This window comes from Dipodomys spectabilis, unplaced genomic scaffold, assembly GCF_019054845.1.
Source record: "Dipodomys spectabilis isolate Male_0828 unplaced genomic scaffold, ASM1905484v1 ptg000061l, whole genome shotgun sequence".
NCBI lineage: Eukaryota > Metazoa > Chordata > Mammalia > Rodentia > Heteromyidae > Dipodomys > Dipodomys spectabilis.
In genome coordinates this window covers 280,316-302,724 of record NW_024870738.1, presented here as the reverse complement: position 1 = coordinate 302,724, position 22,409 = coordinate 280,316, and the positions used below count along the sequence as shown (strand labels likewise).

The 22,409-nt window shown below is 44.8% G+C and overlaps 1 protein-coding gene across 1 annotated transcript in view; it reads right to left on the bottom strand.

The window, feature by feature from the left end:
* The window catches only part of Wwc3 (WWC family member 3), a 112,678-nt gene extending 92,769 nt beyond the window's left edge, over nt 1-19,909 (bottom strand). The window contains exon 1 of the mRNA XM_042680517.1: nt 19,655-19,909. The gene's annotated coding sequence lies outside the window, so the exon portion shown is untranslated. The remainder of the gene's footprint in view (nt 1-19,654) is intronic.
* Nucleotides 19,910-22,409: the final 2,500 nt, after the last annotated feature.

Below are 22,409 nucleotides of genomic sequence, written 5' to 3'. Positions count from 1 at the left end.
AGTGGTAGAGCACTAGGCTTCAGCAAACAAGCTCAGGGATAGCATCTAGGCCCTGAGTTCAAGCCCCAATACCAACATACACATACATACTGCAGGCTGTTACCAGCTGATGGCAGGGAAGTCTGTGAGACTCTTAGCTCCAAATAACCACCGGAAAACCAGAAGTGGTGCTGTGGCTCAAAGTGATAGAGTGCTATCCTTGGACAAAAAAAGCTCAGGGACAACTCTCAAGCCCTGAGTTCAAGCCCTACAACCAACATAATAATAATAATAATAATCAACCATGTGTTGGTGACTCATGCCTGTAATCCCAGGTACTCAGGAGGCTGAGATCTGAGGATGGCAGTTCAAAGCCAGGAAATGCCATGAGACCCTTATCTCCAAAAAACTACTAAAAAAGCTGGAAGTAGCACTGTGACTCAAGTGATAGAGCACTCACCTCGAGCAAAAGAAGCTTAGGGACAGAGTCCAGGCCCAGAGTTCCAGCCCCAGGACCAGCAAAAAAAAAAAAAAATAGTTATTCATCATGGTGAGCAGGATATAGTCTGACCAAGGACATATGGATTCATTCAGAGATTTGGACTTAATTCATCATGGTAGAGCAATGGCATTTTCTTAAGCACTCTTTAGATCATTCAGATTGAGATCTGGAGTGAGAAACACTTATATAGTAATGTTCCATCTGTCTCCTGGATGCTTGGGTCTATTTGGAGAGAGAAGCTTCTAGGAGAGCAGTCAAAAACTAAGGTATAATAGACAAAGAAATACATATTTGGTCTTTGTTCCCCGGGTCTGACAGAGACCCAAATACCTCACAAGTTCCTGGATTAACAGGACCATCATTTGTTCTAGTGAGGGATTCTTGGTGCAGTCCTGAATGGCAGCTGGTCGCCACAAAGGCCAAGCTATGATCAGAAGCTTGGAGTAGGGAAAAGCCTAGGAGTTTTTGTTCCCATGGAGTAAAGATATACTCTCCAAACAGTAGATACATTTTCCAACCTAGAAGGCTGCCCAGACCTCATACTTTAGGTTTGGTTTTGGTTTGGTTTTTTTTGCCAGTCCTGGGGGCTTGAATTTAGGGCCTAGGTCTAATCCCTAAGATTCTTTGTGCTCAAGGCTACAGCTCTGCCACTTGAGCAACAGCACTACTCTGTGTGTGTGGGGGGGTGTTTCTGAGTAGTTTATTGGAGGTAAGAGTCTCTTGGACTTTTCTGCCTGGGCTGGCTTTGAACCACTATCCTCAGATCTCAGCCTCCTGAGAAGCTAGGATTACAGAGTCACCCGCATCCAGTCAACTTTAGGAATTGTTATGATAGCTCCATCGTCTAAGCAGGGAAAGGGAAGTCCAGGTGGTAGGCTAGAGAGAAAGAGGCAGGCATGCATATGGTAGGCTCAGGCCCTCTGGGCCCAGGACCAAGAAAGGAATCATCAGGATAATACAAGATGCTACTATGATACAGGAGGGAAAAAGCCCAAGAGCCTAACGTGCCCGTCCTCATGCCAGCTTACAACTGGATAAGAACTTTTATCATTAGAAAGTTCCATCAACAGTCCTAGAACCCTCCTACCTTCTCAGTTCTGAGCAAATCCCTGTATTGATCATGGACAGATGGATAAATAAACATGAACCATATTTACAATAGATTAGTATTTGGGCATAAGAGAGACATACACTACAACTCTCCATGTTAATATTACTTGAATCTACGATTGAGAAGCATCAATGCTGAATGTGTACCACTACCTCCAAATGACATAAAAATGAACAATGCTATGCCTAAGTCCTTAGGATTTAATCTGATGTTATGCTCATCAGAGCATGACATTGCTTCCCCTCCTTCTCCCTGAGGAGGAAAATATGTATTTTAAAACAAGATAAGTAGATATGTAGCATTCAGAAAATAAAGATAATAGCAAAATCACAGCTACAAGGCATTCAAGATCATCGCAATGAGAACAGTGAGTACATTTAAGTCATACCCCCAGAAAGATACAAAAGCCCTAAAACAGTTAAGTGGGCACAGATGAACACTTTGAACGAATTGGAGTGCTGTCATCAACTATCAGCAGACTATGATGTGCTCATTAATAACACCAAATGAGGACAAATCGTAATAGACTCCTAAGCCAATACAGGGAGGTAAAACTTCAGCTGCAGCAATGAACAGCTCAAGAGAAGAAAGATGGATCTATTTGGAGCTGGCTTATCACCAGTGGCTAGAGATGTCACTTGTCAGGAAAGACTGCTGGTATGGTCTCAGTCTGATTCCTATAGGAAATCTGAAGAGTAAGACCCACCTTGCAATAGGCTTCACTGTTCACTGTGACTAGTTCTTACATGTATTTCAGAAATCATGTGTTAACAATATTGATCGAAAATGGCAAAACATAGGTTTATCAATTCAACTGAAGTAGTTACTATGAAGCATTGCTATACATAGTATTCACTGGTCTTTTTTATAAACTGTGCTATAATTGACATCTTTCTGGAGTGCTTTCTTTTCCTTGCTTCTGTGAAGTTGGTCGTTTGGTACTATCTTTCCAGTAAGTGTAAGACCTAACTATTAAAAGAATCATGGCTTATAAGTTTTGCTTCTGTTGTATCTTTACTTTTGCAGCAAGCCATGTGAATGAAAAAAAAAGAACTTATGGGCACTAATTAAAAGAATATAACTTTAACACAGGTTTGCCTATTAGGTGAGGGGAGAAAAAGCAACCACTTTACACCCCCCACCCCCAGTGTGGTAAACATTACTGACCACTATTTCACAAAATGAATTCTAATAGCTCATGCTTTCAGGTACCATTTTGTGATTAGATTTCTTCACAAAAAAATGCCTTGGTTTTCATTTATTTGACTAATTTGGGATATGCCAAGAACTCTTCTTCAACTCAAGGTGGTTGGTAAACAAGTAAAGCAACCCAATACCAGTGAAGAAAAGACAGAAAGGACAGAGGCACATTTGTTTCTTCTGTAACAAACAGTGGACTGGAACACCACTGAACTGAAGAGCTAAAAAATCCAAGTTGAATCTGGGCGCCAGTGGCTCACACTTGTAATCCTAGCTACTCAGGAGGCTGAGATCTGAGGATCAAGGTTCAAAGCCAGCCCAGGCAGGAAAGTCCATGAGACTCATCTCCAATTTACCACCAGAAAATCAGAAGTGGCTCTGTGGCTCAAGTGGTAGAGTGCTCGCCTTGAGCTGAAGAGCTTAGAGACAAACAGTGCCCAGGCCCAGAGTTCAAGCCCCACAACTGACCAAAACAAGCAAACAAACAAAAATCCAAGTTGACTCAGAGAGGGCTGCTCCCCAAGCAAATCTAATAGGCCATGAGGCGAAAGAAACAGCTTATCTCTTGTCCCCTACCATCTGGTTGGGATTAATTCACATGGTTTTAGACCTCCAAGCATGATAAAAGTGACATTTGTCCCTGAAGTAAAATTCTAAGGTGTTATTTTTCTCTCATGCAGCAAAAGGGATGGCATCCAGAGCAGTAGATGAAAGAGTGACTATTAACCACTCCTGAGCAGAAGGTACTATGGAAAGAAGGTACTATGTCTCTCCCACTTCACACAGAAAACTAGGCTCTCCAAAGGAAATGCAGACTTTGGGTCTTATCAAATACTGACTAAGCTAGCATTAGACTGAGAGCTGAGACACTGACGATGACTCTGAAAACCAAGACACAGGTTCATGCAAAACTTTACAGTCATCTGTGTTTTAAAGGGAATTTGATGAGCTGGGCACCAGTGGCTCACACCTGTAATCCTAGCCACTCAGGAGGCAGAGATCTGAGGATGGTGGTTCAAAGCCAGCCCAGGCAGGAAACTCTAGCCACGAGACTCTTATCTCCAATAAACTACTCAAAAAAGCCAGAAGTGGCGCTGTGGCTCAAGTGGTAGAGTACTAGACATGAGCAAAAGAAGCTCAGGGACAGCACCCAGGCCCAGAGTTCAAGCCCCAGAGCCGTGGGGGGAAAAAAAAGGAAGGGGGAGGATTTGATGATAAGTGAAATAACACCAAAAAAACCCTCTATATTATTTTCGAAACTTAGTAAGTACATGTTCAAATTTAAAATTTGAAAGTAAGCGCATCTAAAGCCCCTAGGTAAAGCTGAGCATCGGGAGTTATTCAAATGAAAATCTTCATTCCGGTTGCTATGGTGACACTTAAAATGCAAAAACTACTTTGCCCCGCTCTAGTGACTGCATATGAATTCAAGAAGTTATTCTTGGTAATCCGTGACATTTTTGTCAATATGCCATGTGCATGGTGACATTGTGGAGGTTTATGACATGGGCTGGAGAAGAGGGAAGGTTGGTTTCTGGTGTCTTGGCTTTTAATACTGAAATTGACCAGATGACAATCTTGGGCTAATGTGGGTCAGGTTACTTCAAAAGGAGTACCTTTTGAATGAGTATTATCTATAGCAGAACAGGGTCATACAGCTTCTTAAGAAAATCCACTGTCCTCCTGGAAGAAACACTGTGACAAACCCTGTGGAGGTGCCTCCTATAGACTGGAGCCTTGTCATTTTAGATCCTAAACTACTGCAGCCATTAGTAAACAATTACTACTTCTTAAAGAATAACAACAAAAGCGCAGTTTCGAAACTCAAGTATGTATGGCACATGAGCACTCCAAAAGCATATGTGAGCCTCCTCTAGCTACTGTGTCTCAGCGCGCAGCCTGACTGCTAAAATAATGAGAACACAGTGCATGTAGGGCAGGCATTTTCTGTTCCACGGAATTCCTTGCAGCCCAGCAGCAAAGCTGAGTACAGGAAAAACCCCATCTCCTTTGTGCCAATCCAAGCATTACAGCCTTGACACCCATTTTGGCAGGGATTCTGAGGGGCAGCATCAAAAGCAGGTCAATCAAACAGGAGGCCAGAACACGGCATCCAGAGCCCAAAGAAACCACATCTAGATCAGAAAGCATCTAGCACCCACTGTTTCCTCTCTGGCCTAAGCCACCACTGCCTGGCCCCAGTGATAGCAACCATCTCCTTAACCAGTTTTCTCACCTCAGCTTCCACCTTCTTACAGTCTCTGACAAGTCAGAGTAATCCCACTAAAATGTGAAGCCCCAAAAGAACGGCTTCCCAACAGCTAAAGTCCCTACAATGACCCATAAGGCCTTTAAAGAGCCACACCCTCCTAATGACCACATCCTACTGACTCCATCACCTTCCCCTCAGCCTGTGCCGTTCCTTCTCCCCAACTTGCCAGGCTTCTGCCCTGCCCTCCGGTTTCCTCCTAACCTCCTGCAGCTGTCAATTCAAAGCCATTCAAATGGCAAAGCTTCCCCGATGCCCTCCACAACATGGCTACCTAACTCCACCGGAAGCCCTGTCAACCTTATCCACCAGAGGGTTTTTGCTACAAGGTACTGACATACTCACTACTGCTACTTGCCACTAAGCTTTGGAAGCTCCACATGGACCAGGACTGTCTAAGAATAGCTTACTGTTCAAACATTGGAGCAGGTTCTTGGCCTCAGACCTGTGAACACAGAGGCTAGCCCACTCGCTGTCATGACAGGCCGTCCTGTGCACAGTAGGAGAGCAAGCAGCATTGCTGAGCTCCAGCCCACAGCCCTGAGCACACATTCCCCCATCCCACTCCCACCAAGTTATGACAGCCAAAAAATGTCCCCAGCCATTTCCAAATGTCCCCTGGACAGCTAAATTATCCCTGGCTGAGAACCACCACTATTTCAGTGGAATTTGTGAATTTAAGGGTAAAAAGTCTTTCCTGGCTTTGGGCACATGCTGTTTGGAAAATACCTAAGCTAACACTGAAGGTAATCTGCACTGCCTTCTACTGCTTCTTGAGAGTTGCTTCATCTACTTTCCCATCTCCCACCACTGGCCCATGAATACCAGGAGAAACTTTCAAAGATGTGCCTGTGGACAAGCTGCTTCCTTCTCCTCTGCCTGGCCCATATGAAATAACTATTCATTAAGGAGCGAGATCTAATGGCATGATGTGAATTTTTTTATACTCTCTAATGCCACTGAGTGCTGCAAATTTCAAGTTCCAGAACATGATGAAATTAATACTTTAGAAATCAATAGTTCTGGGTTTGGGAAGGTAGCTCAGTGGTAGAGCGCTTGCCTTGCATGCATGAACCCTTGGGTTCGATTCCTCAGCACCACATAAGTAGAAAAAGGTGGAAGTGGTGCTGTGGCTCAAGTGATAGAGCGCTTGCCTTGAGCTAAAGAGCTGAGGGACAGTGCGCAGGCCCAGAGTTCAGGCCCCACAACCGACCAAAAGAAAAAGAAAAAAAAAATCAATAGCTCTGTATATGGTTAGGATATTTTCAGATATCCTAAATATCAAGCTGGTGCAACAATAATAAAATTTATAACATAATAGCTTTGGTTGTATTAACATGATAAATAAACAACCTTGACATCAACTAAGGGGTGGTGAGCTGGCCTAAATGAAGCTTTATTGGAACACAGATGGGCCCATTCACTCCCATGCTGCCTCTACCTGCCTCTGCACTCAAACAGCAGAGGTGTGCAATTTCCACGGAGATCTGTAGCCTGCAAAGCCTAAGACTATCTGACCCTAAACAGCAGAGGTGTGCAATTTCCACGGAGATCTGTAGCCTGCAAAGCCTAAGACTATCTGACCCTAAACAGCAGAGGTGTGTAATTTCCACGGAGATCTGTAGCCTGCAAAGCCTAACACTATCTGACCCTAAACAGAAAAAGGTTGACAGCTCTCATCTGTGCTCTCTCTTGTAACATTTCATTCTCTCAACTTCACTTTCTTAGCAACAACACCAAGAAAATGCAAAGAATAGCTTCAAACAGGTAAGAAAGAGTGTGAATTCTGAGGAGCTGCCAGTGCTATCCAACTTAGAGGAAAATGAGTAAGCAAATCAGAAGCCAAAGAGATATATATGCTAGAGTGGGAATTTTCACAAGCTAAAGCATAAAAATACTGAAGAATCCCAAAGCTAAATGACTCTTAAGTGCGGCCCCAAGAAATGTGTGGAAATATAACAATGAAATCTCCCATTATATAACTTATGTAAGCTAACACAAAAACGTGAGGGCCTAGCATGCGCTGGACATTGATTGACCTAAGTGCTTCACCCAATCATACTGAGTCTTCAATCAACCTAGAAGGCAAGATTTCATCCACAGTTTATGAAAGCAGAAACTGAGGCTCACAGAACCCAAATAACCTACCTTGCAGCTTACAAGAAATGTCAGAGACAGAGAGTCAGTCTCAAAGCTGTCCATGTCTGAAATCAGGGTTACCGACACTTTTGCAGTCCATATGGTTAGTGGTATCTTCTAGGGCATACCAAATTTGCTTGATGGTCCTTATAAACCCTAACTACAAAGAAAACACTAGAAATGTGTATCTGATCACTTTAAGAGATTCTTCATAATATATATATGTACATATTAAAGAAAAGAATGTTAATTCTTGAAGCCCCAAGTATCAATTGGTCCTTTACTTCTTTTTGTGTGTGTGTGTGTGTGTCTGTTATGGAGCTTGAACTCTGGGGCCTGGGCGCTGTCCCTCAGCTCTTCAGCTCAAGGTGAGCACTCTACCTCATGAGCCACAGCGTCACTTCCGGTTTTCTAGTGGTTTATTGGAGACAAGAGTCTCACAGACTTTCCTGCCCGGGCTGGCTTTGAACTGCGATCCTCAGATCTCAGCCTTCTGAGTAGCTAGGATTACAGGCATGAGCCACCGGCGCCCGGCTCTCTTTACTTCTGATACTGCCAGGTATCCAGATTCACTTCAACTTTATGAAAACAACCAGAAATATGAGTGAGTCATCCTGTAAGATAAATTGCTCTGAGTGAAAAAGTTGGTTACCTTGGTGAGAACCAACTATATTTTTAATCCAATAATGATTACCAGGTTGTTACATACCAGGTATTGTTCTCCCCTGACAGTTGGCAAAACTTCTAGGCAATGCTAACATGTGGCTTCTTGGCAAGTTTCCCTGACAATTGTATGGACATTTTGAGAAGCCAAAAAAAAAAAAAAAAAAAAAAGAAAGAAAAGAAAAGCTAATGAAAAGAAAAGAAAAGACTTTTGCATGAATTGAGGCTGCCAAGCCTAATCTACATTCTGGTCTCTCCTATTACAAAGTCAAAGCAGCCATCTGAATTTAAAAACGAGTTTCCTTTAAAAAATTGTTTGTAAACCCACTTATTAAAGTATAGTCAGTATATGATAAATGTCTCCAGTTTCAGCCAGGTGCCAGTGGCTCACACCCTTAATCCTACCTACACAGCAGGCTGAGATCTGAGAATCATGGTTCAAACCCAGCCCAAGCAGGAAAGTATGTGAGACTCATCCCCAATTAACCACCCAAAAAAGCCAGAAGGGAAGGGAAGAGAATGGAAGGCAAAAGAAAGGAAAGGAAGGGAAAGGGGAAAGGAAAGGGGAAAAATGAAAAGGGAAAGGGGAAAAGGGAAGGGTGAAAAAACTCTCCTATGCCGGGTGCCAGTGGCTCACATTTGTAATCCTAGCTACTCAGGAGGCTCAGATCTGAGGATCACAGTTAAAAGCCAGCTGGGGCAAGAAAGCCCGTAAGACTTGGATCTCCAATAAACCACTCAGAAAACTGGAAGTGGCGCTGTGGCTCAAGTGGTAGAGTGCTAACCTTGAGCTGGAGAGCTGAGGGACAGTGCCCAGGCCCAGAGTTCAAGCCCCATGACCAACAACAAAAAAAAAAAAAACCACCTCTCCTGTTTCATGTGTACTATTCGATATGTTTAGCAAATTCATTGAGTTGTGTAATACACAATTCAGTTTTATAGCATTTCCATCAGCCCAATAAAACCTCTCGTGCCCATTAGCAGTCACTACCACTCCTAGTCCCAAGTATCACCGATCTACTTTCCATCTCTGTAGACATATCTTTTCTGGACATTTCATGGAAAGTAGATCCTACCATAGGTTTTCTTTGTATCTGCCTCTTTCACTAAGTATCCTAGGGTTTTAATTCACCCACAGCTTCCCTTTTCATGTGAAACCTATCCAGTACTTTGGACTTGTATCTAGTATCTGTATACCACAGTTTAAATCTGGGCTGGGGAAAGGGATAGGAAAGAGCTGGGAAAAGCATGCAAGGTTCTCTGTGAATCACTGTCAGATGAATCTTTTATGACATACCTAGGCTAGTAATGGTAAATACAGGAGAATGTGTTTACTCAGCATTCCTTCCAGAGTACGTGGCACATCTCTGTGAGAGACAAACTAAATCCCCATTATTCCAGGAATCACTTTGGGGCTTGCAGAGCTCTGTAATCCCCTAAAAGCATACACAAGTTACCATGCACTGGTACCTTTCTCTGAACACAGATTCACAATCTTATGTCAAATTTCCCAAGCTCCATGATTCTCAGATTTTTCAGATCACTAAAGTCTACTGTAAAGCTTCAGAACAAGGCTATCAGTCATGCGAAAGACTACCCACATAAATGACTATGAAGTCATCGAAAATATTATGGTGAACTGTACAAATGGCAGGAATTTAGTACTAAAAACTAATGTTATGGAAAAGAACCATAGTGAAAAAAATTGATTAAGAAAACAAAAAAGTATATTATTAATAGTAATATGTAGCAAGCTGGGCTTCTTAGTTCTGACAAATATACTATGGTGATACAGCACATTAACAATGAGGGAGCTGTCCAAGTTTTACAAAGTTCCTATAACTCTAAAACATCCTAAGAAATGTGGTAAAACAAACAAAATGACATTTATCCTGTGCCTAGAATTATCTCCTACTGAAAACATAAAAAAAAAAAATACAAAGAAAATAATTGTGCCAGGAACTGGTGCCTCACGCCTGTAATCCTAGCTACTCAGGAGGCTGAGATCTGAGGATCATGGTTTGAAGCCAGCCTCAGCAGGAAAGTCTGTGAGACTCTTCTCTCCAATTAACCACCAAGTGAAGCTGTGGCTCAAGTGGTAGAGCATTAGCCTTGGGGAGAAAAAAACTCAGGAACAGTGCCCAGACCTTGAGTTCAAGCCCCAAGACTGGCACAGACAGACAGACAGACAGACACACAGACAGACAGACAGACAGACACACACACACACACACACACACACACACACACACACACACACACACACACACACAAGAAAAGATGCCCTTATTTCATCTTTTCCATTAAAAAATGTTGAGGGCAGACAGCTCCAGAAGCTTTGTTTATCTATACAGCATGTAGTAGTCTACTCAGCCACCCTAGGTTTCTTAGCCAGCTCCCTTTGGCCTCCATGGCAGCTCTCAGCTTTTATGGAGACAAAATATGAATTAGAAGTTCCTTTCATGTAGGCTTATAGGGACAATAACCTCTCCAACCATGTCTGCCTCATCCATCTCCTCATAGATCAATGGCCAGGTCTGGGTCATATGCTTCTTCCTCAAGAAATGGCAGACTTCAATGTTGTATGATTTGGCTTTACTCAATCTCAAACACTATTGGTCTGGGTCATTTTTTTGTGGTGGTGGGGTCTGTTCTAGACATTTTACATTTATCATCACTCTTGGTTTCTACCCACTAGATGTCAGCTGAACCTACCCTTCACTGGAACAACCAAAATTGCCTCCAAATTTTATTTACCAAGTGCCCCTAGAAGGAAAGGTCTTCCCTAAGCGGGACCAACTGGCTTATGGCAATTAGGATTTTACCCCTAGCTGCAGAGACGGTTCTATCCCCTGAGTCAAGATGAAGAGGGGCCACCTCAACAGACTGGGAATACTGAGAGCTTGAAAGAAGGGATTGGTCTTCAGAATTATAGAACACATGAGAAAAAGTCAGTAAAATATAGTAAAAACATAAAATGATCATTATAAAGCAGTAAAACCTAGGTCTGTACATTCAATAGACACTTGCTAAGAACTTACTATGTCAGGCACTGTGCATACAAAGCAGAATAAAATCTAAGTGAGTTAAAGAAGATTATTTAATTTGGAAAAAACTATATATAAAACTATATGTATGTGTGTATATATATATGAATATATATATATATATATATATATATATATATAAACACTAGATCTCTGCTTAGTTCCATCATTCCTTTCTTTAAAAAATTTCTATTTGGAAATGATTATAGATTCACAGGGAGTTACCAAGAATTACCCAGGGAGGTCCCTGTGAAAGTTTAGAAAAGGCAAATTGATAGACATGGAAAGTAGATTAGTGGTTGGCAGGGTTTGAGGGAGATGGAGAGTAAAAGCTAATGAGCATGGGATTGTTTGGGGGAATGATGAGAATTAGATAGCGGTGAATATACCAAAACCCACTAAATTATACACTTTTAAATGGCACTTCTTATACTGTATGAATCAGATCTGAAATGTTTAAAATGGGAATAATTTCCTCAGCCTATTCAGCCAATTGCACACCCCGAGACCTCCCCTACTGAGGGACATGGCGTTCTAAAGGCACAGATATGGCCTTTGGGTTTCCTGACCAAGCTCCAGGTAGCCTGAAGGCACCACCAACCCCATGTAGGTAGAGGCTCTCTCTCCCACTGGCAGTAAGGCTGGTATTTAGAAGCTACTTGGAACATCTCCTATCTGCATCAATGCCCCTCCCCGCTAACCCTCCAGGGCTGGGTGCCTGAGGGTTGGTACAAGAAGGTCCTCGTCTAAGCCTCCTTCCTACTCTTTCCCTCAAGCCCCCTTGTGTTTTAAGGAAATAAAGAGGACTTTCCAGATGGAAAATGCTATCTCACAGCTCCCTAAGCAGCCTTTTCAGATGTGTTTGTCGGCATTTCTAGACCTGAGCAAAGAAAGTCAGGGGCACATGTGCACACACATACACATTCAAAAGGCCAGTTAACTCTCTTGGCAGCTATAATACAATGAAGTATGAACAGATTCATTTTCTCCTCATTTTGAGCTGCATCTATGTATACACGTGACAGTCCATAAAGTTTGATCAACTCAAGCTGGGCACTGGTAGCTCACGCCTGTAATCCTAGCTACTCGGGAGGCTGAGATCTGAGGGTCACGGTTCAAAGCCAGCCCGGGCAGGAAACTCCGTGAGACTCTTATCTCCAATAAACCATCAGAAAACCGGAAGTGGCATAGTGGCTCAACTGGTAGAGTGCTAGCCTTGAGCTGAAGAACTGAGAGACAGCTTTCAGGCCCAGAGTTCAAGCCCCATCACTGACAAAAATTAAAAAAAAAAAGACTTATCAACTCAATGTATTCTCAGAATTGAGCAATACACACACACACACACACACACACACACACATATGTTCCCTATATATGTTCCCAAAGTTTCATGTATTAGTTCAGGATTTTCATATCATTGTATTTGTGTTCTTCATGGAAACAGAAATCAGACCACTATGGTCTTAGCAACCATCACCTCAGGAACTGCCAGTCTGCTTAGGACGGATTCAGCTGCTAAAGACAAAATGTCATAACGTGTGGATATTGTCCACAGAACCCATTTGGGAATATCTAGAGACATTTTTTGTTTATCACAATTTGGGTTTTTGGGGGACGTTTGCTACTGGTATCTAAATCTAGTGAGTAAATGTCAAGAATGCTGCTAAATATCTACATTACACAGGACAACCCCAAAACAAAAAATGATCCCATCCTATTTTGGTACTGATATGGCCAAGATGGAGAAAGCCTCATCTGAAGTAACACTTTCATGGTTTGTGTATCTTATAGAACATTATCTATCAGTAGCACAGTAGCTTGAATGATTCAGCATGTTTCTCTATGATAACGAAGTCATTCAGCACACAAACACCAAACAATAAAGGCTTCTAAGTGTGATTAAAATGAATGCCTAAGCCAGGTGCCAGTGGTGCGCGCCTGTAATCCTAGCCACCCAGGAGGCTGAGATCTGAGGAACATGGTTCAAAGCCAGCCCAGGCAGGAAAGTCCATGAGACTCTTATCTCCAATGAACCACCAGAAAACTGGAAGTGGAGCTGTGGCTCAAGTGGTAGAGTGCTCACCTTGAGCTAGGACAGCGCCCAGCCCAGAGTTCAAGCCCTATGACTGACAAAAAAAAAAAAAGGCTTTTGGGTTGGTCTTGGTGTAGCTCAACATCCCCTAAGGTGAAAGCAAGGTTCTTTTGAGCCCCTCTTGGTTTAACTGGCCTTTAAGCATTGTGTTGCCTAAATACCTCTGCACTTCTAGTTTTCCTTGCAAGTTCTCTGATAGAGACCCTAAATTTTCTAGCTTTTTTTCTAGCTTTGATTTTTCTATTTCAGACCCATCACCAATTAAGAAAACTCCACGTCTCCAAGCTGCCTCTACCCTCAGAAATCTAACCTGCCTACCACCACATACATTACTAGCTCACCACACACACACAATGCGGTGCACTCTATCTACTGTGAGTCCCAACACTCGGCCTATGAGAAATGAGAACCCATCTTAACAGCACTATGAGAAGCTAGGAAGACAAAATGAGTAGAAAATGTTTAGCGCTCTACCTGCCTGGGCATGCAATAAATGTCAGCTGTTGAAGCTGTTACCAAAGATACCAAGCTGATCAGATGGTTGGGACACAATGCGTGCAAGTGTGGTCGTTAGTCCTACTGATGCTGCGACAAAATTGCCACAAACCGAAGGGTTTCAAACAACATGCTTACTGTTCTGGTGATCAGAAGTCAATCATCATTTTTACCAAGCTAAAGTCAATGTGTCCGTGGGGCTGTGTATCATCTACAGGCTCAAGGGAGGAATCCATTTCCTTGCCTTTTCCAGATTCAGGAGGCTACCTGCATTCCTTGGCTCATGGCCTTGTGACTCCAACCTTTGGTTCTATTGTCATTTCTCCACCTCTGACTCTCAGTCTCCAGCTTCCCTCCAGTAAGGCCCAGGAGATAACACTGGACCCATCAGATAATCCAGGATCCTCTCTCTATCTTGTGATTCTTAACTTCACTTTAGCAAAGACTCTTCTGCCATGAAAGGTAACTTATTAACAGGTTTCAGGGATTCCGACAGTGACAGCTTTCAGGGGCAATCACACCACCAGGTGGATTAAATATCAAACAATGAATGCAAGATCAAAATAACCATTGTAGACCAGTACAAGGTACAGGTAGAGCATGAGAGCTTTTGATAAAAGCGTCTAGGTAAATGCCTAAACTGCTGGCACATGAGAAACACAACATAGGTCTACTATATTCAGAGCCAGGAATTTGGGGTATAGATCCATGAAAAAAACACTCCCCTAGCATGCATTAGGCCCTGAGTTTAATAACCAGTACTTTAAAAAGAGAGAGAGCTCAGAGTCAGGGGATCCCAGGAGGGAGAAACACACTGGCAGGGAGAGCATGGTGCGGACTCAGAAACAAAACACCAATGTGGTTTAAGTCGCATAGAGAAAAGGACCTGACCACAGACTCTGGAAACTGCACCAAAGAGTTGTTAAATAAATGACCAAACAGGCAATATGCTTAGAAATGGGTAGCATTGGGTAGTTTGGGGGCATACTAGAAAGAGGAATAGATCATGGGCCAAAAGGTCCCAGCTCAAGTTTCTGTCCTTCTAACTACCAACAGATCATGCCACTTAGCTACACTCTCAAGTGTGAAAAGAGGAGTTGGAGCAAAATATTCTTAGCTCTTTTGGCCCCAAAGCTATAAGAGTGTAAGCTACGCATGGTCTGGCTTGAGTCTTCTAACTCTCCCATGAAACCTGTGTGTCAGTCAAATCACCTGATTCTCTCACTTATTCCGAACACACCTAGCACTTCCTCATCTCCAGCATTTTTCTCCTGTCCTGCCTTATCTTGCTCATCAGTAGAAAAGCACCACAATCCTCACCTGAGACTGACAAACAAGGGAAAATGCCACCCCAGGCTCAGAAGAGCTGTTTCTCCTTTCCTTAGAAGTGATTACAAAAACTGACTTAATACGAAGATAACTTGTGAGTATTTCTGCCTTCATTTTACATCTGTCTTCTGCCTCCTAAAAGGAAAAAAACCTGGTCTCCAAATACCATCCTGGCACACAGAAGGCTAAGAATCTGCATAAATATTTGCTTTATTAGATTTAAGTGAGGCTAACTGAGCTCAGCAGAATTTAACTTTACTTTTATTACATCAGGTTAATTTTATTGAATTTATTGGAAAGGCGGTCATTAGCAAAAGGATGTGGGCCAGCATTCAAAATGCCCACCTCAGGCTTCCCACATGACCTTGATCACATCACTTAACCCATAGGATCTTGAAGTAGGACCTACCAGACACCATGATACACATTATTTCCACTTCCCAAATCAAAAGCAAAGGAAAGAGAACGATACTTGGAGATTTCCAAACATCCGGATACTATTTTTGGAAATCAATGACTTTTCCATTCACTTTTCTTGGAGAAAAAAAAAAGAGAAGGAAAGGAAATGAAAGATATTTAACTAAGAAGCAATTGTTGACAATATAAATGGAAGTGAGAGAAGATTCTGATGGCCTTAAAAGCCAGACATTCCCTGATACAACCATTAGCTATAATCTTAAAAACATGAGCCAGGTGTGGCTCATGCCCATAGTTCTAGTGCTCAGGATGTTAACATAGGAAGATGGTAAATTCAAGGCCCGCCTGGGCTACATAGTGAGGTCCTGTCTCAGGGGGAGAAGAAAAGAAAAAAATGAAAAGTGGAGAACTCATTAATTTTTTGAGAAAGCTCAAGCGCAATAGTTCATATAATCCAGAAACAGACTCTGTGGAGTAAATATAGTCAAACTCTTATTAAATAATGCTGGACCAAGGTTCCAAGAAGGTAGCAGGTAGTTGTCCGGTTTCTGTTCCAACCTGGCAAATTCCAGAGCCACAGACTGTTTTCTCCTTAAAGAAAAGCCTAGAGTCAAATACTCCCATCTCTTAGGCATGTAATAAATTATGTGTGCTCTTTTTCCTACTTAAAAACAAAAATGTGTTCACAAGATTTTCATATACCACAGAATTTTTCCATTTGGTGAAGGGTCAAATCTCTTTTAGTCAACAAATAGGTCCTCAAAAGCTCATGCCATACTATAATCTTGGTGGTCCACCACCATTATGATTATTTACACTCTGCTTTGATCTCAAATGTGATTTTTCACAGTGTTCTTCAAATGCCTTGAGCTGGATTGCCAGTATCATACAACTCCAACTGAGCTACAGGAAACAAAACATCCAGTTTCAAAGACTGAATCCCTCTACAGAAGAATTCAAAAAAACCCTGCAGGAAGCATGTATATACGCAACTGTTGTAAGCACTGAATATTTTTTAAGGCAAATATTTCCTTCCCATATTTTCTATCCAATGAATACTTTTTTATAAGGTGGCCATTGAACTCTGAGTTAATACTTGTGGAATATATGCATACCACTACACACACACACACACACACACACACACACGACTTATGCAAGGAAACTTTCAGACATCATAGAAATGGCAAATTGACTTTGCAAAAGAGTTTTTTTAACATAATTCACAGTAATATTAATATGGAAAGTATATTCATAGTATTAGTCTATTAAAATTAGTTTAAACCTAAAGAAAGCTCATAACCAAGGTAAAAAGTTATGTTTATAGAACACTGAGATTTTTTTGACGCATCTGTAGTAAATACATCTGTAAAGATGTTTCCCTAAGCTTTGTGTTCTTAATGTAACTTTCAAAATTAGAGTTTCAATAAAGGGAAACATGGTTCTGTGTGCCTAGAATCCCAGTATTCAGGGACAGAGGAAGGAGGATCTTAAGTTCCAAGCCAGGCTAGGCTATGAGACCTCATCTCAAAAAAACAAACAAGCAAACAACAACAAAAAAAAAACTAAGAGTTGGCAATATCAAATGTTGTTAAACATAACACTGAACAGAATTACTGTAACACTCTAGAAGAGATTTTGTTTATATCCCTTGGCTCTTGGTTATTTAGCTTACAGCAGCATATTTCATACAATTCTCATTTTGACTAAATTACATATGAAATAATGTTTAAAATCAACAATTTTACCTAACTTACTGTATTCATTTATTCCTTCCATAATTTTATTTTCTTTAAACACTTTTTTTTTGCCTCTTTCCTGTGAGCTATTTGGAAGCTAGCTGTTTGGTGAAAGTTCACCTTTCTTCAACACCATTTTCCAGTGTTATGAATCAAACAAGATTCAAAACGGGATTTAACTGTCAGATGTACTCGGAGCAAATACTGCACTCTGCCATACAGTCCTGTCCATATAATAAAAGTTAATTACTACTTTAAAGGGTTCTCAGTCACCTATAAAAGTCAGCAAAGTTGTGTTTTGAAAGAGGAAGAATGACTATTACACCCTTCAGCCGACTCCACTGAAATGTTTGTGGCTTGCTGAACATTCCATACATATTTCGGGCAAGGTATTATGGGAGCTGAAGTTCAAGCTGTCCCCAGCTGAATTTTCACTCACTATAAAAACAATGTCTCATAAAACTACACACATGTTTTTACTTTACAAAAAATGTAAAATATCTACTTTTGTTCACTCAATCAACACTTAACATTAGAAGCAGGACTTTGGGGGAGGAGGGAACCTGCAAGCTAAGTAATGTCTGAAAAGAGTGAAAAATGTTATTCAGTAACAGATTTCGGGGGGGGGGGGGTGGCAAAAGAACATAAGCAATGTATATGAAATACATGGAAACCAAGAACCTATAGATTTCTATAGGGTCTTGTGCACGTATGTCACAGGTTATACCATTAAAACAAAAATACATTTATATCTTTCACAATGAATCCCCCCTTTCATTATGCTCACAACTGTTTCATATTACCCTCATACATTGAGCCATACCCTTTCTCTAAGCAAAATTCTTTGTTTTGGGAGACAGGATCTTCCTATGTAGCTCAGGCTGGCCATGGGATTGAGACTGTCCTGCCTCAGCCTCCCAAGGGATCACAGGCCTGTGCCACCACACCAGGCTCAAACACTATTTTAGTTGGTTTATTTTTCACTGGGGGGGGGGGGGGTTTCAACGTGCAGTACAAAGGAGTGCCACATTCCAAGTAGTACTTTCTACCAATTCCAGAACCATTCAGGTTTGATCAAACAGATGTGGCTCTCACATTTGGTTAAAATTATATGATGTCACCTGATTTTCAAAATAACTAAGCAGCTTTTTTAATCCATGAAATTGTTCTAGGATTTATATAAGTTTCAGAGTTCAGAGATTCGCAAAGGTTCCAAGAACATGGGGGAACCATGATCCCTTTGTTTGGTCTTGTTTTTCCCCATCTAAACCCATAGAAATCTTCAAACAAGTTAGCTTCCCTCCACAAAAGTTTATTTTCAAACTCCAGTGCCTTGCTGCCTGCCTTTCCTGTGTAGGTGGGAGGAAGCAGGCACAATGTCACCACACTGGGCCTTTTCAAGTCTTGAAATTGCTAGGAAGCTTGCAGTATTTCCTTTTTGGCACTGGGGCCAGAGTGGAGAGAAGAGGCTCTGAAAAGGACAAGATATCAAATAACCAATGGAAACACTTGCTTTCCACAGAATCCTTAATTCTACAAAAACTACATCTCTCCAAAAAGTAGCTAAACCATTGGGTCCAGCAGACAATCAAGCAAAAAAGAAAAAAAAGAAAACCGTTCTTCCATGAAATTAATTAAACGAAATCTGGTAGTGTTTTTTACAAGACTCTGTTGTTACTGGATCTGATTTATTTACATGAGTAATAAGACAACTCTGTCCCATGCATATCTTGCACTAAGAGGAAAGTTAAAATACAACTCTTGTTTTTCACTTACTCCAAAAGCATATGGGACTAATCATATCCCATTCTGGCCACAGTACACAAGGCTATTTCAAACAGATTTTTACCTCACTTGATTTTTAAGGCGCTAGAGTAATCAAGAGAGTTTGGGAACAGTCTCTCCCGGCTCCAGGGATGGGAATCCCTTTAGTGCCAGTCTGGCACTAGGCTTTGGATGGAAACCAGGCTCAGCCCGCCAGCCAAGGAACCCACACCCCAAAGCTGGGGCGCATGTTTGTGATCCAAGGTGACAGCGCATCTTGCCACAGTGGGGGCCGGGAAGGCTGGCCCGCCTGGAGCCGGGACGGCGGGCCATAAAGGCCGCGAGTAGGCATGGGCGAGGCCACCGCAGCAGAAGGAAAAGCGGGTCATCCGTCAAGCCTCGGGAGAGGAAATTCCAGGGGCCCAACTCCCAGGCCCTGGACAGCGGGTGACGCGAGGAAACCGACTCAGAGCGTCCGCCCCGCGACCGGAGAGCGGGCGGAGGCCAGCCCGAGCTGCGCGCTCTGGGAACCCGAGGCCCGGAGAGCGGGAGCTTCCATCCTCGGCCCGAGCCCTGGAAGTAGTGTGGGAGCGGAGCGAGGCTCGGCTTCTCGTCCCAACCCCAACTGCGCACACGAACACGCACACGCGCACACGCACGCACACACGAACTCGGCGCAGACACGCGAGGCTGGAGACGCCACGACCATCGCCCGGACCGCGGGGCTCCAGACGAGTCTCCGCTGCGGGAATGAAAGCACCCCGACAGTAGAGCTCATCCTGGCCCCGAGGCTTCGGGGCAGGGGCAGCCCTGGGTTCCCGGTGGCCCGGAGCCGAACTGGGCGCGGCGCCAGCGCATCCCCGGCACCCGCGCCGGATCCCGCAGCCTCCGCCGGCCGGCCCCCTTACCGATCTCGAGGGTCGATCCACGACGTCTGGCGCGTGTTGTGGTCGATGTAGAAGACGCGTCCATCATAGTCGCGCGCCTCCTCCCAGCCGGCGGGCAGCGGCAGCTCGGAGCTCTCCCTGGCCCGCGACGGCGGCGGTACTGAGGGCACCGAGGGCGCGGGGACCACCGCGGGGGACGCCACCGGGGCTTCTAACCGCTGGGGCTGCGCGGGCGGCGGTGGCTCCCGCGGGGCCTCCCGCGTCTGTCCCCGCCGTCGCCGCCTGCCGCCACTCAACCACGGCATGACGGCGCGGGCCCCGCCGCCGGCGCCCGGCCGCCCCGCGCGCGCCGCCTCCTCAGCCAGCACTAAGGCCGGGTGCCCAGGGCGCGGGGGCGGCCGCGGGGAGCCTCCCGCCGCACCCGGCGCATCCTCTGCTGGGCGCCCTCGCACCGGCGCCCTCCGGATCTTGTGCGCCGCTGTCTGCGCCGCCTGCAATGTCTGGATGGCCCGGGTGGCTGCCGCGCACCAGGTCACAGTCTCACAGCCCGAGCTGCAGCCGCCGCTACCGCTACCGGCGACCACTTCACTCCTGAGGCCCGTCCGCGTCCGGCCATCTTCGCTCCTCCGCGCAGCCGGGTCTGGAGGGCGGGGCCGCCAGAGGCCCCGCCCCCTCCCTGTGGGCTCCACCCCTACTCGCTGCAACTCGTTCAATCTCTCCCCAAGGCTCCGCCTCCACGCTAGGCCCCGGCTTTGGCCTGATCTCCCCGCCCCTAACTCCGCCTCCCTCTTCCCCGCCTTTTCTCGCAGTGGATCCTCCTGGCTCGCCGCTCCGCCTCCACGCTCCCACGGGAGCTCCTCCTCCATTCTCAGCTACTCTGCCCCACCCCCCCACGCCCGCCGGCGGCTCCTCCCCTGCCTTGGTGCTCCGGCTCCGCGAGCGAGCGAGCTCCTCCTTCTTCCCTCCTGCTCCACTACCTCCTCCGGCCTTGGGAAACCGCAAGGGGGCCAGGATGGGCGCCGCCACGTCAGTCCGCCCCCAGGCCACCGCAGAAAGAAAGAAAGGCCAGGAGGACGACGCTCCACCCGGGTTCTGGCGCCACCGGCTTGGGGCTGACTCTTGAAGTCCAAACAATTCTCGCGGGAGAAGGCAGTCACCTCACTTCACCTGCTCGCCAACTCTGGACATCTAGGGTCCTCCCCTCTGCGTATGGAGGGGTGGAGGCTGTGCCTTCAGCCTCTTGAATATCCAAGCTGCTGCGCAAAAGTGGGCCGAGCCCCCACGGGGAGGCCAGGCCGGCCGAGGAGCAGGCGGGACCCGCGCGCCCCTCCCGCGCTGGGGCCAGCGGCAAGAGCACACCTGCGAGCCAGCGAGCGCGCAGGTGGCCTCTGTGCATCCCTTCCACGAGAGCCGCAGAGGGCCCACGGGGCAGGGGGTCCACACTCTTGTCCCAAGCACCCTCCACCACCACCACCCCGCCCCCAGAGTTCTTCATCCAGTTTGTGAGATCTGAGCACAACCCCAAGAAGACCACTGCTGGGGGAGAAGCCTGGGCATCTCCGAGAACTTGAAACTTAGATGCTGACTTGGGTCCTGAGCACATCCCAAGCCCCAGGTTCCCTGCCAGTGCGTGCTCCAGCCCAGCGCCGTCAGACCTTATGCCAGGAAATTCAGGAAGGTGTCAGGGAGGTTTAAAAACACTGTTCCAAGATTTAAAAACAAAATTGCTAATAAAGTCCAACAGGGATCCAAATCCAGATACACAGGGGAAGAGACTCGAGCAAAATGTCTCCAAATGCTCACCGTAGGTCATACTCCTTCAGCAGGATTTTTTTAACCTTCCCTTTTTTTTTTTTTTTTTTTTGGTAAAATGCTACTGTTGTGTAAGAAGAATTGTTTCTAAAAAGAAGAGTGTGAAGTTACAGAGACTGGCGGGTTCCTCCCCAAGAAAAGTCTTTGTCCTCACTTCCCACTACAATACTACAACTTCCTTGCTCCCCAGTTACTCTCTGTTCCTCCTACACGCTGAACATCTGTCCTATGCTAGGAATTCCATCACTTGGGGATTTTATCTAACCATGAACAATTATTAGGGGTTAAGAGAAAAGTGGGGAGGGTTATAAATGCAAACTCAGTGGGCCCTCTATACCTTGGGTTCTGTATTCCCGAATTTGACCAACCAAGAATAGAAAATGTTAGGTTGTTAGGAAGCAGCAGTGACAAATGCCCCATAATACTAGCTACTTGGTAGGCTGTGATCCAGAGGATCTCTGTTCAAAGTGAGCCAGGGAAGAAAAGTCCTAAAGACTCCATCTCCAAAACTAAGCAGCAAAAAGCCAGGCTGGAGGCATTATTCAAGTGGTAGACACAGAGTCAAGCAAGTTCAAAGCCCTGAATTCAAACCACCACCAAAAAGCTGACATTGTTCATGGTATGTGCTATGTAGTTAAGGAACAATGTTTTTGTCCATACAGACATGCACAGATTTTGGGCTGGGAAGGTGGCTCAGTGGTAGAGCACTTGCCTTGCATGCATGAGGCCGTGGGTTCCATTCCTCAGCACCACATAAGCAGAAAAAAGCCGGAAGTGGTGCTGTGGCCCAAGTGGTAGAGTGCTAGCCTTGAGCTGAAGAGCTGAGGGACAGCGTCCAGGCCCAGAGTTCAGGCCCACAACCAGACCCCCCCCCCAAAAAAAAAGACATGCACAGATTTCTTGTGTTTGTGTGTGTGAGAGAGAGAGACAGAGACAGAGACAGACAGACAGAGAATGTGTGAAA